Source organism: Chelonia mydas, chromosome 2 (assembly GCF_015237465.2).
Source record: "Chelonia mydas isolate rCheMyd1 chromosome 2, rCheMyd1.pri.v2, whole genome shotgun sequence".
NCBI classification, from domain to species: Eukaryota; Metazoa; Chordata; order Testudines; family Cheloniidae; genus Chelonia; species Chelonia mydas.
In genome coordinates, this window is record NC_057850.1 from 6,898,805 (window position 1) to 6,911,444 (window position 12,640).

Genomic DNA, 12,640 nt, shown 5'->3' on the forward strand with positions numbered 1-12,640 from the left:
CTGCATAGCAGACCGGGAAATAGAACCCAGGTGTCCTGAGTGCAAGTCCAGTGCTCAATCCACTGGATCACACGGCCATACTTTAGCGACTGAAGAGGAAGTTGGCTAAGACAAGGAATAAGGGTAGCATGATAGAGAAGTGGGCAACTGGGAAAACGACAAGGCCATTGGGCTAAGGATGGGAGCAAACTAAAATGGGAGAAGAGATAGCACCAGAAAGGAATGACTGGATCATAGAAATTATACATGACAGAGATCAGAGATGGGGGATGAACCGGAACCCTCCCTCAAACCAGGGGAACACGTGAATATCCATCCAAACATCACAACTCAGGCCCAGCCATCCAAAGGACCACATGGGAAACACGTACCTGAACATCTCAGACCAATCTGGTTCCCATCTTGGCAGCACAAGCCTGCCGGTGGGAAAAGCTCTCTTAGATCATCTTCTCCATTTCCCCTTGCTAGTGCAGAATAGCATCCTACACTACATTCTCCAGCACTCTGTTCCAGTTGGGTTTCAGAAGACTCAAGCAATGACGCTTCCACCATTTCCTTGAAAAGACTACTCAACAGTCTATTAAAACTTTAGGATGCTTGTCCAAAAGTGACCTATGAACTTTTTTTGCGGTTTGCCAATGACAAATCGTTAATGGCCTGACACTACGTAGTTCAGAGCACCCTTAGCTCCCATTGAAAACAATGGGATTTGAAGATATTCAGCAACTTTCTGAGTGAAGTCCACTGTACTATCTGCCGTATAGGAGTCAGCCAGTAGATGTCTCCATGAGCTATACAGAATCCCAGATACAGTGTAGTGCCTGGTAGACAAGGAAAACAAGAGCTGGAACTCAAGCTGTGTAGAAACCTACTGTAATTTGCAGCTGTTTTCTTTAATAAACACCTCTTGTCTAAGATGGATTGTGACTCCATAAGTGAAATTAGGGCCTCAATGATGTCAATGTCAAAACTCTCATTGACTTCAAGGGACCAGGATTTCCTTGCATATAGCATGGCACTCAGTGACTATATATTGTTCTGAGGTGGATCTAAGGGTGTTCTCTATGTGCTCTCCTGATTTTCTCTCTCCCATTCATACTGACTCATCCTCCTCCGCTTGGAACTCCTTGCCTATGCTGTAAGGATCCCACACACTCCGACAGTATTCTTGTCCAAACTTACATCATAGTACATTTGTCCAACTAATTTTTTTTTATTTTAAAAAAGTTCCTGTTTTGCAAAGCTGCCAAGAGCAATTGTTTTGGTGAATCATAAATAATTCAGAAAGTCAATGTTGGTTCAAGATTTTTATTTCTGCCTTTGGCAGATCAAACCTTCAAAAAATATTCCTCAAGAAAGTGGGTATTTTAGTGCAGATCACAAGGCAGATAACAACAACATCGGCTCATTTGGACACCTCTGTAGTCTGATGTAAGCAAAGCCCATACAGAAAAGCTGGCTGCTAGTATATTTAGGAAAGGCTGTTTTGATTTCCATGCAATTTCTTTGGAGTGCAGAGGTTTAGGTGTAAAGTACTTTATATTAACTGTAGATCTTAAATTGTCAGTTCTATTTAGCAGGGATTGTGGTTTCTTTTATGCTGGTATAACTGACCCCGTTTGGGTCACCAACAGGGTTTGAAAGTAGGAGCTTCAGCTGAATCTCTATTGTTTGAGCTAACGGGCTATGTCTATTCATTGGTAGCAGTAGTAGACTATCCTCTTATGTAACCAGCCACCACAGGGTGACAGATACCCACACTCTCCTAGCATAGGTTACATTTGTGCAGTGCCTAGCACTAGGAGATCCTGACTGGGACCTCTGAACATGACTGCAGTACAAACAATACATGATAATAATGAGATCATACTATATATGGTGACTGTAATTACACTGTAAGTAAATAGCAATTACAGTGCAATTACAATGTAGTTAAATAACAGGTACAGTGCAATTATACCCTAGGTGTGTTTTCTGATACCTTTAATTACCACAAATTAATGTAACTGAAATGTTCACTGTGTGGCTGAGAATAAACACACTGTAAATGCATTCTTGTTAATATACCTGGATTCCAACAACATGTACTTGAAGAATCCCAAAGGGTTAATCAAAATTCACTCAGGCAGTTAACATCCTTATTATCAGGTTTCAGAGTAACAGTCGTGTTAGTCTGTATTCGCAAAAAGAAAAGGAGTACTTGTGGCACCTTAGAGACTAACCAACTTATTTGAGCATAAGCTTTCGTGAGCTACAGCTCACTTCATTGGATGCATACTGTGGAAAGTGTAGAAGATCTTTTTATACACACAAAGCATGAAAAAATACCTCCCCCCACCCCCCACTCTCCTGCTGGTAATAGCTTATCTAAACTAAATAGCTCTCCTTACAATGTGTATGATAATCAAGTTGGGCCATTTCCAGCACACATCCAGGTTTTCTCCGCCCCACACACACACACAAACCCACTTTCCTGTTGGTAATAGCTTATCTAAACTGACCACTCTCCTTACAATGTGTATGATAATCAAGGTGGGCCATTTCCAGCACAAATCCAGGGTTTAACAAGAACGTCTGGGGGGGGGGAGGGGGGTAGAAAAAAACAAGGGGAAATAGGTTACCTTGCATAATGACTTAGCCACTCCCAGTCTCTATTCAAGCCTAACTTAATTGTATCCAATTTGCAAATGAATTCCAATTCAACAGTCTCTCGCTGGAGTCTGGATTTGAAGTTTTTTTGTTGTAATATCGCAATTTTCATGTCTGTAATCGCGTGACCAGAGAGATTGAAGTGTTCTCCGACTGGTTTATGAATGTTATAATTCTTGACATCTGATTTGTGTCCATTTATTCTTTTACGTAGAGACTGTCCAGTTTGACCAATGTACATGGCAGTGGGGCATTGCTGGCACATGATGGCATATATCACATTGGTGGATGTGCAGGTGAACGAGCCTCTGATAGCGTGGCTGATGTGATTAGGCCCTGTGATGGTGTCCCCTGAATAGATATGTGGGCACAGTTGGCAACGGGCTTTGTTGCAAGGATAGGTTCCTGGGTTAGTGGTTCTGTTGTGTGGTATGTGGTTGTTGGTGAGTATTTGCTTCAGGTTGGGGGGCTGTCTGTAGGCAAGGACTGGCGTGTCTCCCAAGATTTGTGAGAGCGATGGGTCATCCTTCAGGATAGGTTGTAGATCCTTAATAATGCGTTGGAGGGGTTTTAGTTGGGGGCTGAAGGTGACGGCTAGTGGCGTTCTGTTATTTTCTTTGTTGGGCCTGTCCTGTAGTAGGTGAATTCTGGGAACTCTTCTGGCTCTATCAATCTGTTTCTTCACTTCCGCAGGTGGGTATTGTAGTTGTAAGAATGCTTGATAGAGATCTTGTAGGTGTTTGTCTCTGTCTGAGGGGTTGGAGCAAATGCGGTTGTATTGCAGAGCTTGGCTGTAGACAATGGATCATGTGGCGTGGTCAGGGTGAAAGCTGGAGGCATGTAGGTAGGAATAGCAGTCAGTAGGTTTCCGGTATAGGGTAGTGTTTATGTGACCATCGTTTATTAGCACTGTAGTGTCCAGGAAGTGGATCTCTTGTGTGGACTGGACCAGGCTGAGGTTGATGGTGGGATGGAAATTGTTGAAATCATGGTGGAATTCCTCAAGGGCTTCTTTTCCATGGGTCCAGATGATGAAGATGTCATCAATGTAGCACAAGTAGAGTAGGGGCGTTAGGAGACGAGAGCTGAGGAAGCGTTGTTCTAAATCAGCCATAAAAATGTTGGCATACTGTGGGGCCATGCGGGTACCCATAGGAGTGCCACTGATCTGAAGGTATACATTGTCCCCAAATGTAAAATAGTTATGGGTAAGGACAAAGTCACGAAGTTCAGACACCAGGTTTGCCGTGACATTATCGGGGATAGTGTTCTTGACGGCTTGTAGTCCATCTTTGTGTGGAATGTTGGTTTAGAGGGCTTCTACATCCATAGTGGCCAGGATGGTGTTATCAGGAAGATCACCGATGGATTGTAGTTTCCTCAGGAAGTCAGTGGTGTCTCGAAGGTAGCTGGGAGTGCTGGTAGCGTAGGGCCTGAGGAGGGAGTCTACATAGCCAGACAATCCTGCTGTCAGGGTGCCAATGCCTGAGATGATGGGGCGCCCAGGATTTCCAGGTTTATGGATCTTGGGTAGTAGATAGAATATCCCAGGTCGGGGTTCCAGGGGTGTGTCTGTGCGGATTTGATCTTGTGCTTTTTCAGGGAGTTTCTTGAGCAAATGCTGTAGTTTCTTTTGGTAACTCTCAGTGGGATCAGAGGGTAATGGCTTGTAGAAAGTGGTGTTGGAGAGCTGCCGAGCAGCCTCTTGTTCATATTCCGACCTATTCATGATGACAACAGCACCTCCTTTGTCAGCCTTTTTGATTATTATGTCAGAGTTGTTTCTGACATCCTAATGCCATCCACAGCCTCAGAAACAACTCTGACATCATAATCAAAAAGTCCTTGCCTACAGACAGCCCCCCAACCTGAAGCAAATACTCATCAGCAGCCACATACCACACAACAGAACCACTAACCCAGGAACCTATCCTTGCAACAAAGCCCGTTGCCAACTGTGCCCACATATCTATTCAGGGAACACCATCACAGGGCCTAATCACATCAGCCACACTATCAGAGGCTCGTTCACCTGCACATCGGGCTCAACGGGTAGTGATCAATGGCTCCATGTCTAGTTGGCAGCCGGTGTCAAGTGGAGTGCCCCAGGGGTCGGTCCTGGGGCCGGTTTTGTTCAATATCTTCATAAATGATCTGGAGGATGGTGTGGATTGCACTCTCAGCAAATTTGCGGATGATACTAAACTGGGAGGAGTGGTAGATACGCTGGAGGGGAGGGATAGGATACAGAAGGACCTAGACAAATTGGAGGATTGGGCCAAAAGAAATCTGATGAGGTTCAATAAGGATAAGTGCAGGGTCCTACACTTAGGATGGAAGAATCCAATGCACCGCTACAGACTAGGGACCGAATGGCTAGGCAGCAGTTCTGCGGAAAAGGACCTAGGGGTGACAGTGAACGAGAAGCTGGATATGAGTCAGCAGTGTGCCCTTGTTGCCAAGAAGGCCAATGGCATTTTGGGATGTATAAGTAGGGGCATAGCGAGCAGATCGAGGGACGTGATCGTTCCCCTCTATTCGACACTGGTGAGGCCTCATCTGGAGTACTGTGTCCAGTTTTGGGCCCCACACTACAAGAAGGATGTGGATAAATTGGAGAGAGTCCAGCGAAGGGCAACAAAAATGATTAGGGGTCTAGAGCACATGACTTATGAGGAGAGGCTGAGGGAGCTGGGATTGTTTAGTCTGCAGAAGAGAAGAATGAGGGGGGATTTGATAGCTGCTTTCAACTACCTGAAAGGGGGTTCCAAAGAGGATGGCTCTAGACTGTTCTCAATGGTAGCAGATGACAGAACGAGGAGTAATGGTCTCAAGTTGCAATGGGGGAGGTTTAGATTGGATATTAGGAAAAACTTTTTCACTAAGAGGGTGGTGAAACACTGGAATGCGTTACCTAGGGAGGTGGTAGAATCTCCTTCCTTAGAGGTTTTTAAGGTCAGGCTTGACAAAGCCCTGGCTGGGATGATTTAACTGGGAATTGGTCCAGCTTCGAGCAGGGGGTTGGACTAGATGACCTTCTGGGGTCCCTTCCAACCCTGATATTCTATGATTCTATGATTCTATGACATCCACCAATGTGATATATGCCATCATGTGCCAGCAATGCCCCGCTGCCATGTACATTGGTCAAACTGGACAGTCTCTACGTAAAAGAATAAATGGACACAAATCAGATGTCAAGAATTATAACATTCATAAACCAGTCGGAGAACACTTCAATCTCTCTGGTCACGCGATTACAGACATGAAAGTTGCGATATTACAACAAAAAAACTTCAAATCCAGACTCCAGCGAGAGACTGTTGAATTGGAATTCATTTGCAAATTGGATACAATTAAGTTAGGCTTGAACAGAGACTGGGAGTGGCTAAGTCATTATGCAAGGTAACCTATTTCCCCTTGTTTTTTCCTACCCCCCCACCCCCTCCTCAGATGTTCTTGTTAAACCCTGGATTTGTGCTGGAAATGGCCCACCTTGATTATCATACACATTGTAAGGAGAGTGGTCACTTTAGATAAGCTATTACCAGCAGGAGAGTGGGGTGGGAGGAGGTATTTTTTCATGCTTTGTGTGTATATAAAAAGATCTTCTACACTTTCCACAGTATGCATCTGATGAAGTGAGCTGTAGCTCACGAAAGGTTATGCTCAAATAAATTGGTTAGTCTCTAAGGTGCCACAAGTACTCCTTTTCTTCATCCTTATTATATCAGTTATTAGCAATTATGGCCATGAATAAATTTCAGTTGGAAATTAGACGTAGGTTTCTAACCATCAGAGGAATGAGGTTCTGGGACGGCCTCCCACAAGATGGAATGGGGATGGGGGGCAGAGGGCAGGGGTCAAAAAACCTAACTGGTTTTAAGATGAAGCTTGATATCTGAACAGGATTATATGACAGGATTGCCCGTAAGAGCAGGTGACTGGACTCAGGGACCCAGGAGGTCACTTTCAGTCTTATGTTCCTATGTAATTACTTATTGAGAAACAAAACCACAGTATGACTGCACTGCAATTACACTCCAACTACACTCCCAGCATTATTAAGTGTGGCCGATACTAATCGGATTATAGACCCAGACAAACCACTCATGGCTTTAAAAGACGATATTGGTCTGTTAGATTGCAGAACCTCCCAAGAGACTAGACGGAAGCACTACTGATTGATTCATAGGACACAGTGTTGGCAAATATTCTGCAGGGAAAATCCTGCAGTGCCTCCTAGAACGTGACCTTAAGTCCTTTCCATCTCTGATGTTAATGATTCCACAGCACATCAACTCTGCAGAGTCCAAGTGACACCAGGGGCTTTTCATTGCATGTTATTACAAACCAACGCTTCATTAACATGAGCTATTAGCAACACCTCAACAATCAGGGGACGATCATTCACCTATTGTTTGAGCAAAAAACCTCCAGACACAAAACTAATTAATTACAAGCTGTGATTTTTAGGAGAAAGACCCTTCCCCTATCTTGTTTACCCTGGTCTCCTACACTTGACCCTCTCCTCCTTCTTTATTTGTGGGGACTGTGAACATGGCAAATGAAGAAGATGAGCATGATGTTGTCCAATGGTCATTCCACAATACCCTCCCAAAAAATTCACCTGGCCCGAGACAACTACCCACTCTGAACAATGACGACAAAAGGACAGAAATAAACACAAATGGGTGGTCCTGTGACATGCTGATTGAAGTCAATGGAGGCTGAGGACCAGGCTTAAAATGGCATTCAACCAAAAGCTTCTCTGAACAGACACATCTAGCAGGATGACCTGGAGCTCACCAAACAGGGGCTGAGGAAGAGTCAAGGTGAATGAAATCCCAGAGCAAGGGCCCTCCATTGAAAACGCCCTTCTGCCAGCCTGGGAAAGATAAGTTCTTGCAGCTGAGATGCTCACTGTGGCCTTCAAAGTCACAGAGGGATACAGGGAAGTAGACTTGCTATTATGGGGTAGGGTTTCACTCCACCTTGGCTTGCATTGAGAATTGAACCCGTCCCAGCATGTAGAACACACATGCCTGGTGCTCATGCTGACACTCCTCGCTCAGGATGCAATCACATGAGGCCCTGAGTCCTCCTGAGGGCGCTCGGAGAGCAAGATGGAGCTCATGGAGGCTCTCCATGGGCTCCAAGTAGAGTGCACTGTAGTTGTGTGTCTCAGGCCAGGTCTACACTATAAACTTTCATCACTATCATTACATCGCTCAGGGATGTGAAAAATCTACCCCCCTGAGCAACGCAGTTACACCAGCCTAACCCCCGGTGTAGACAGCACTATGTCGACAGGAGGGCTTCTCCCATCGACAGCTTCCTCCTCTTGCTGAGTGGATGACCGAGGCCAACAGGAGAATCACTCCCATCGGTGCAGTAGCGTCTTTCCTGCAGCGTTTTAAATGTAGACCTGCCCGCAGAAGCAAGAATGGCGTGGGTGACCACGGTGAGGTCTCAGAGCTGAGAGCCAAGCGCCCAACCTCTTTAGAGCACAAAGCACCTTGGTAACTAAGGCAAAGAGAGAGGAACCAGGAGGAAAAGATCTCTCCTCCCCCCTGCCGCTTTGCTACCGGTGAAGAAAATGACTAACCTTGGGAGAAGAATGAAGTTCTCCTTTCGTATTGCGGATGCTAGGACACTATCGTATCCATGACAACCTGAAGTTTAGCTTAACTCCTGAACCCATAAAAGCTTTTAGCTTTTATTTCTCCCTTCATATCTTCATGTTTTAATGAAACAATGGCATCCTCACCCTCAACACATCTCATGATTCAGCATTTCCCGATATTGAGGTCAGTGACCAACGAGGCATATGGGCCTAGAGGGAAGCAGCTCATGAGCTGCTCTCCCACATCATTTATTAGAGCTTAAGAGTATGATCCTGCAGCCGTGGAAATTGGTGGCAAAGCTCCCAATGACTTCAGCATGAGCAGGATTCAAGCCATAGTTGCCTAATAATAATGTTCCAAGTACTGAAGAACTGTCCCAATAGCATGCAGAGCAAAACACAAGAGATATGCCCAAGATACAGAATTCAGAGCTGGTTTCAGATTTCAAACATCCAGTCCGACAAAGTTCAGCAGTGTTCCAACCTAGGTTCTGACCCAATATAAAGAGAGAGGTAAGCCATGAAATTTGGACCTCGATTTGGTTTTGGATTCCAAGCACTACCCTTAATATCAGTGGTGTTGGATCCAGGGTTTCGGTCTGTCCGCAAGTCAAATAAATACAGTACGGATTCAGGCCAAAATGAGGCGTGAGGAATGAAGTGCTTCAAAACTGTATCAATCAAGCATGAAAATCTCTGGGTTTCAAGTTTTGTTGCTAACCTGAAACTTGTCTCGGATTCAAGGAAAAGTTCATGAAGTTTTGCAGAACGTTTGGCGAACCTGTGATGAGTGTCAGAGAAAAGGTAACAAGTTACGGGGTGATGCCCAGTGCCGGAAGTGGTTTCCACCTAAAACGGAGAGAAAGCTGGAGGCTTTGCCTGAATTTCACTTTAAAGTATCTGACTTTGTTTTACCCTGAAGTTCGCAGTAAAACCACAAAGGGTGCAAAACCAGACCTACAGGAAGCAAAACCACAAACCAGCTCTGAACAAGATTCCTGGGCTCACCTGGCCCATAACAGAGTTGCAAAACACCCAGTATTTCTTAAGGAAAAGTACTGCTTTCCCTCCTGCTGACCAGTGCAGAAGTTAGCCTTCATAGCATATGCCTTTATACAAGAAGGCCTGCAGCATTTACCATGCCCACTTGGCAACAGAAAGGGCTAGATTGCGACATATATCTCACCAGAGCCAGAAGACTGCGGTAGATTCAAATCCTTTGTTAGACTGCAATGTAGTACTAGGGAAAGGGGGGGAGGGAGGAGGCACCCTGTGAATGAAACAGCAGACGGAGGTTCCCTCTGCCTGTCTGTGGTGCATATCCAGGTAGGAAAAGGCTAAGATCCCAGAGCACCTCTCCACAAAAAGACAAGGGCATAAGCCTGCCAGATCCTGACCAACACTCCCTTCCCCAGCCTGTGAGCTTTGTGTGAGCCACGCTGAGCTGGCTGTTCCATTTGCTTCCGTGGCCATGACGCTGCCAGCGTCCAGCTCATTACTTTATGAAGTGCTTTCTGAGACTCCAAGTAAGAGACCGTGTTCTCAGACACCCACTCTCACCCCACACTAAACTCCACTCTTGCTCAACGGAAAGGTATCATAGAGAGGGGCCCGCCAGAGCCAGTGAAGGTCAATGCAGGGTGTTATGCTAAGATGCTACTCCAATAAATTGTTGACTAAAATAGTTGGGATCCTTTAATTCTCCAAGGATTTGTTGGGGGTGGGGGAGAGGCAAACCTGTGTGTATACAGATAAATGCAGCTAAACAGATATACTGCACCCTGGCTCCTTCTTATTATTCAAGGACATTCTAGCTAATAAAGAATGGCACAGTTTAAATGATGGGGTGGAATGAATGCTCAGTGGCATAACTCCAAAGCACAAAAAAGTCACATTCTAGGGACAGAACACTCAGAGAGAGAGAAAATTGCAAGTTCTTGGGATCTGGGACTTTGCAGCTGAAGGGAACCTAGATGTAGAAGTGAACAGCATCAGACTCGGGCTGAGGAGACACCCACCATAACCCCTTAGATTACATCATGCTCTCATGTCATGGCACATGATGAGAGTGTCCGTGGGGATCAGGAGAAGGGTAGATCCCAGGACAATCCAGCTGGCAGCAGGAAGATGATGACAGACCGGGCTGGAGTGCAGTCCGGGTTGGAAAATGAATCATCAGTGAATCTTTCACACACAGTGGGGACGGGAAAGATAGGATGAGTCCCTTCAGGGAAGGGCTTGATGGATTTGGTGGAGGGGGCCGGGGTTCACTAAGAAACGTTAGTGGATCCTGAACCTCTTTCACAAAGCACTTAAGCACGTGCTTAACTTTAATGACCCCAAAGTCATTTAGGACCTGATCCAAAGCCTACTGTAGTCAAGGAAAATCACCCCTGAGTGAAATGGGCTTTGGATAAGGTCCTTACAGGTGGAGACCTTCTAAAGTGACTGCTGATTGTGGGTGCACAGCTTGAGAGGCCATAAGGGGACTGAACTGCACAGGAATAGTGCTCAGCACTTCCCAAAAAACAGGCTCCTATGAGGCATCTAAAGGTGATCCCCCAAAAGCTGCAATTATCAGGAATCCGTAAGCCAAGATTATCAGCACTCAAAGGCAGAATTGCTTCTGCCCCCGAGACTGCCCAGGAAACATAAGTGGACATAATGTACTTACCCAGGTTGGAATTTGACCAGGACTCACTCCTTTACTTACAGGTACTTACAGCTACCTTGATTTGAGGATCAAAGCAGCCAGGACCTTGGGTTCCCCCTCTCATCGACAGTTCTCTGCAAAGCCAGCTCTGGGACTGGCTCAGTACTAACTAGGAGCAAAACAGCACCACCTTTTGAAACACCAGCCCCACCTAGTCATTTCTTTAGAGCAGTAGTTCTCAAGCAGGGGTACACGTACCCCAGGGAGTACACAGAAGGTCCATCAACCCATCTAGATATTTGCCTAGTTTTACAACAGGCTGCATAAAAAGCACTAGCCAAGTCAGTACAAACTAAAATTTCATACAGACAGTGTCTTGTTTATACTGCTCTATATACTATACACAGAAATGCAAGTACAATATTTAGATTCCAACTGATTTATTTTATAATTATATGGTAAAAAGGAGAAAGGGAGCAATTTTTCAGTACTAGTGGGCTGTGACACTTTTGTATTTTTATGTCTGATTATGTAAGCAAGTAGTTTTTAAGTGAGGTGAAACTTGGGGGTACACAAGACAAATCAGACTCCTGAAAGGAGCACAGTAGTCTGAGAAGGTTGAGAACCACTGCTTTAGAGGACTCCCTCTCAGCTACCAGCCAGGCCCACCTTTCTGCATAGTTTAGGGACTCTGACAAAAATGCAGCCCAGCCGACATCCTAGGAAGAGAGTTTACTTGTCTGCACAAATCACAATCAGATGTGAAACCTCACTGGGATATGACACTTTGCAGGAGGGAATCGTGTGGCTGGATGCAGACGTCAAATCTCCTTTTCTCGCTAGTGATTATTATTATGATTGTTTCCATAATAACATGACTCGGAGGTTGCAATTTGTCTGCAAGACACAAACTCTAAAAATAATCCCTTCTTCCTCTCCGCGTCTCCCTGGCCAGCAGCAGAGCTTCAACATGATTGAATTTCAAGGGAGAAAGGAAGGAACGAGAAGGGGAGGGGAAAGAGCCAGCCTTAACCTAACACGACCGTGGAATTGAATTCCTCAAGACCTGAGCGGTAACAGGATTTGCTATCAATAGCATTTGTATGAGGAAACACTGCGGGCACTTTTGTTTAGTACTCAGAATCATAGAAATTAGGGTTGGAAGAGACCTCAGGAGGTCATCTCGTCCAACCCCCTGCTCAAAGCAGGGCCAGTCCCCAACTAAATCATTCAGTCATCATACTTGACGCTTTCATATATTTATTTCTTTATGAGCCTGTTGGCTTCCTTCCCTGAACCTAGCACAACCAGAGATGAGAGCTTGTCTTGCAATGCTAAAAGGCTGGTCATTCCTCTGGGTGTCTCAGCTTTCTGCAAGCGCTGCTCTCTCAGGAGCTGAAATGGGAACCGTTCACAATACCCCAGGCTCTGGAGAAATACTTTGGTGAGGAACTAGATGGTTTCAGGGAGTTAGGAATGAAATATGAAGGCTTTCACCTCTAGGGGTCTGGCTTGAATCCTGCTCAGATCAATGGGGAAAGAAGTAGGTTACCATTTGATGGTACCCTGGTGGATTTTGTGGGTCCCAGTTTATTTTCTACTGGACTGGTGTTCATGGCACAAAAATACCACTGATTGACAAGTCCTGATTGTCCTCACTGCTGACAGACTGATCAAAGCCACTAAGGAATGACTGAGCATGGAAAGGGAAC

General features: G+C 45.3%; 1 protein-coding gene across 11 annotated transcripts in view; it reads right to left on the bottom strand.

Moving 5' to 3' along the window:
- The window catches only part of ADGRB1 (adhesion G protein-coupled receptor B1), a 366,154-nt gene that overhangs the window by 284,248 nt on the left and 69,266 nt on the right, over positions 1–12,640 (bottom strand). The window lies entirely within an intron of this gene.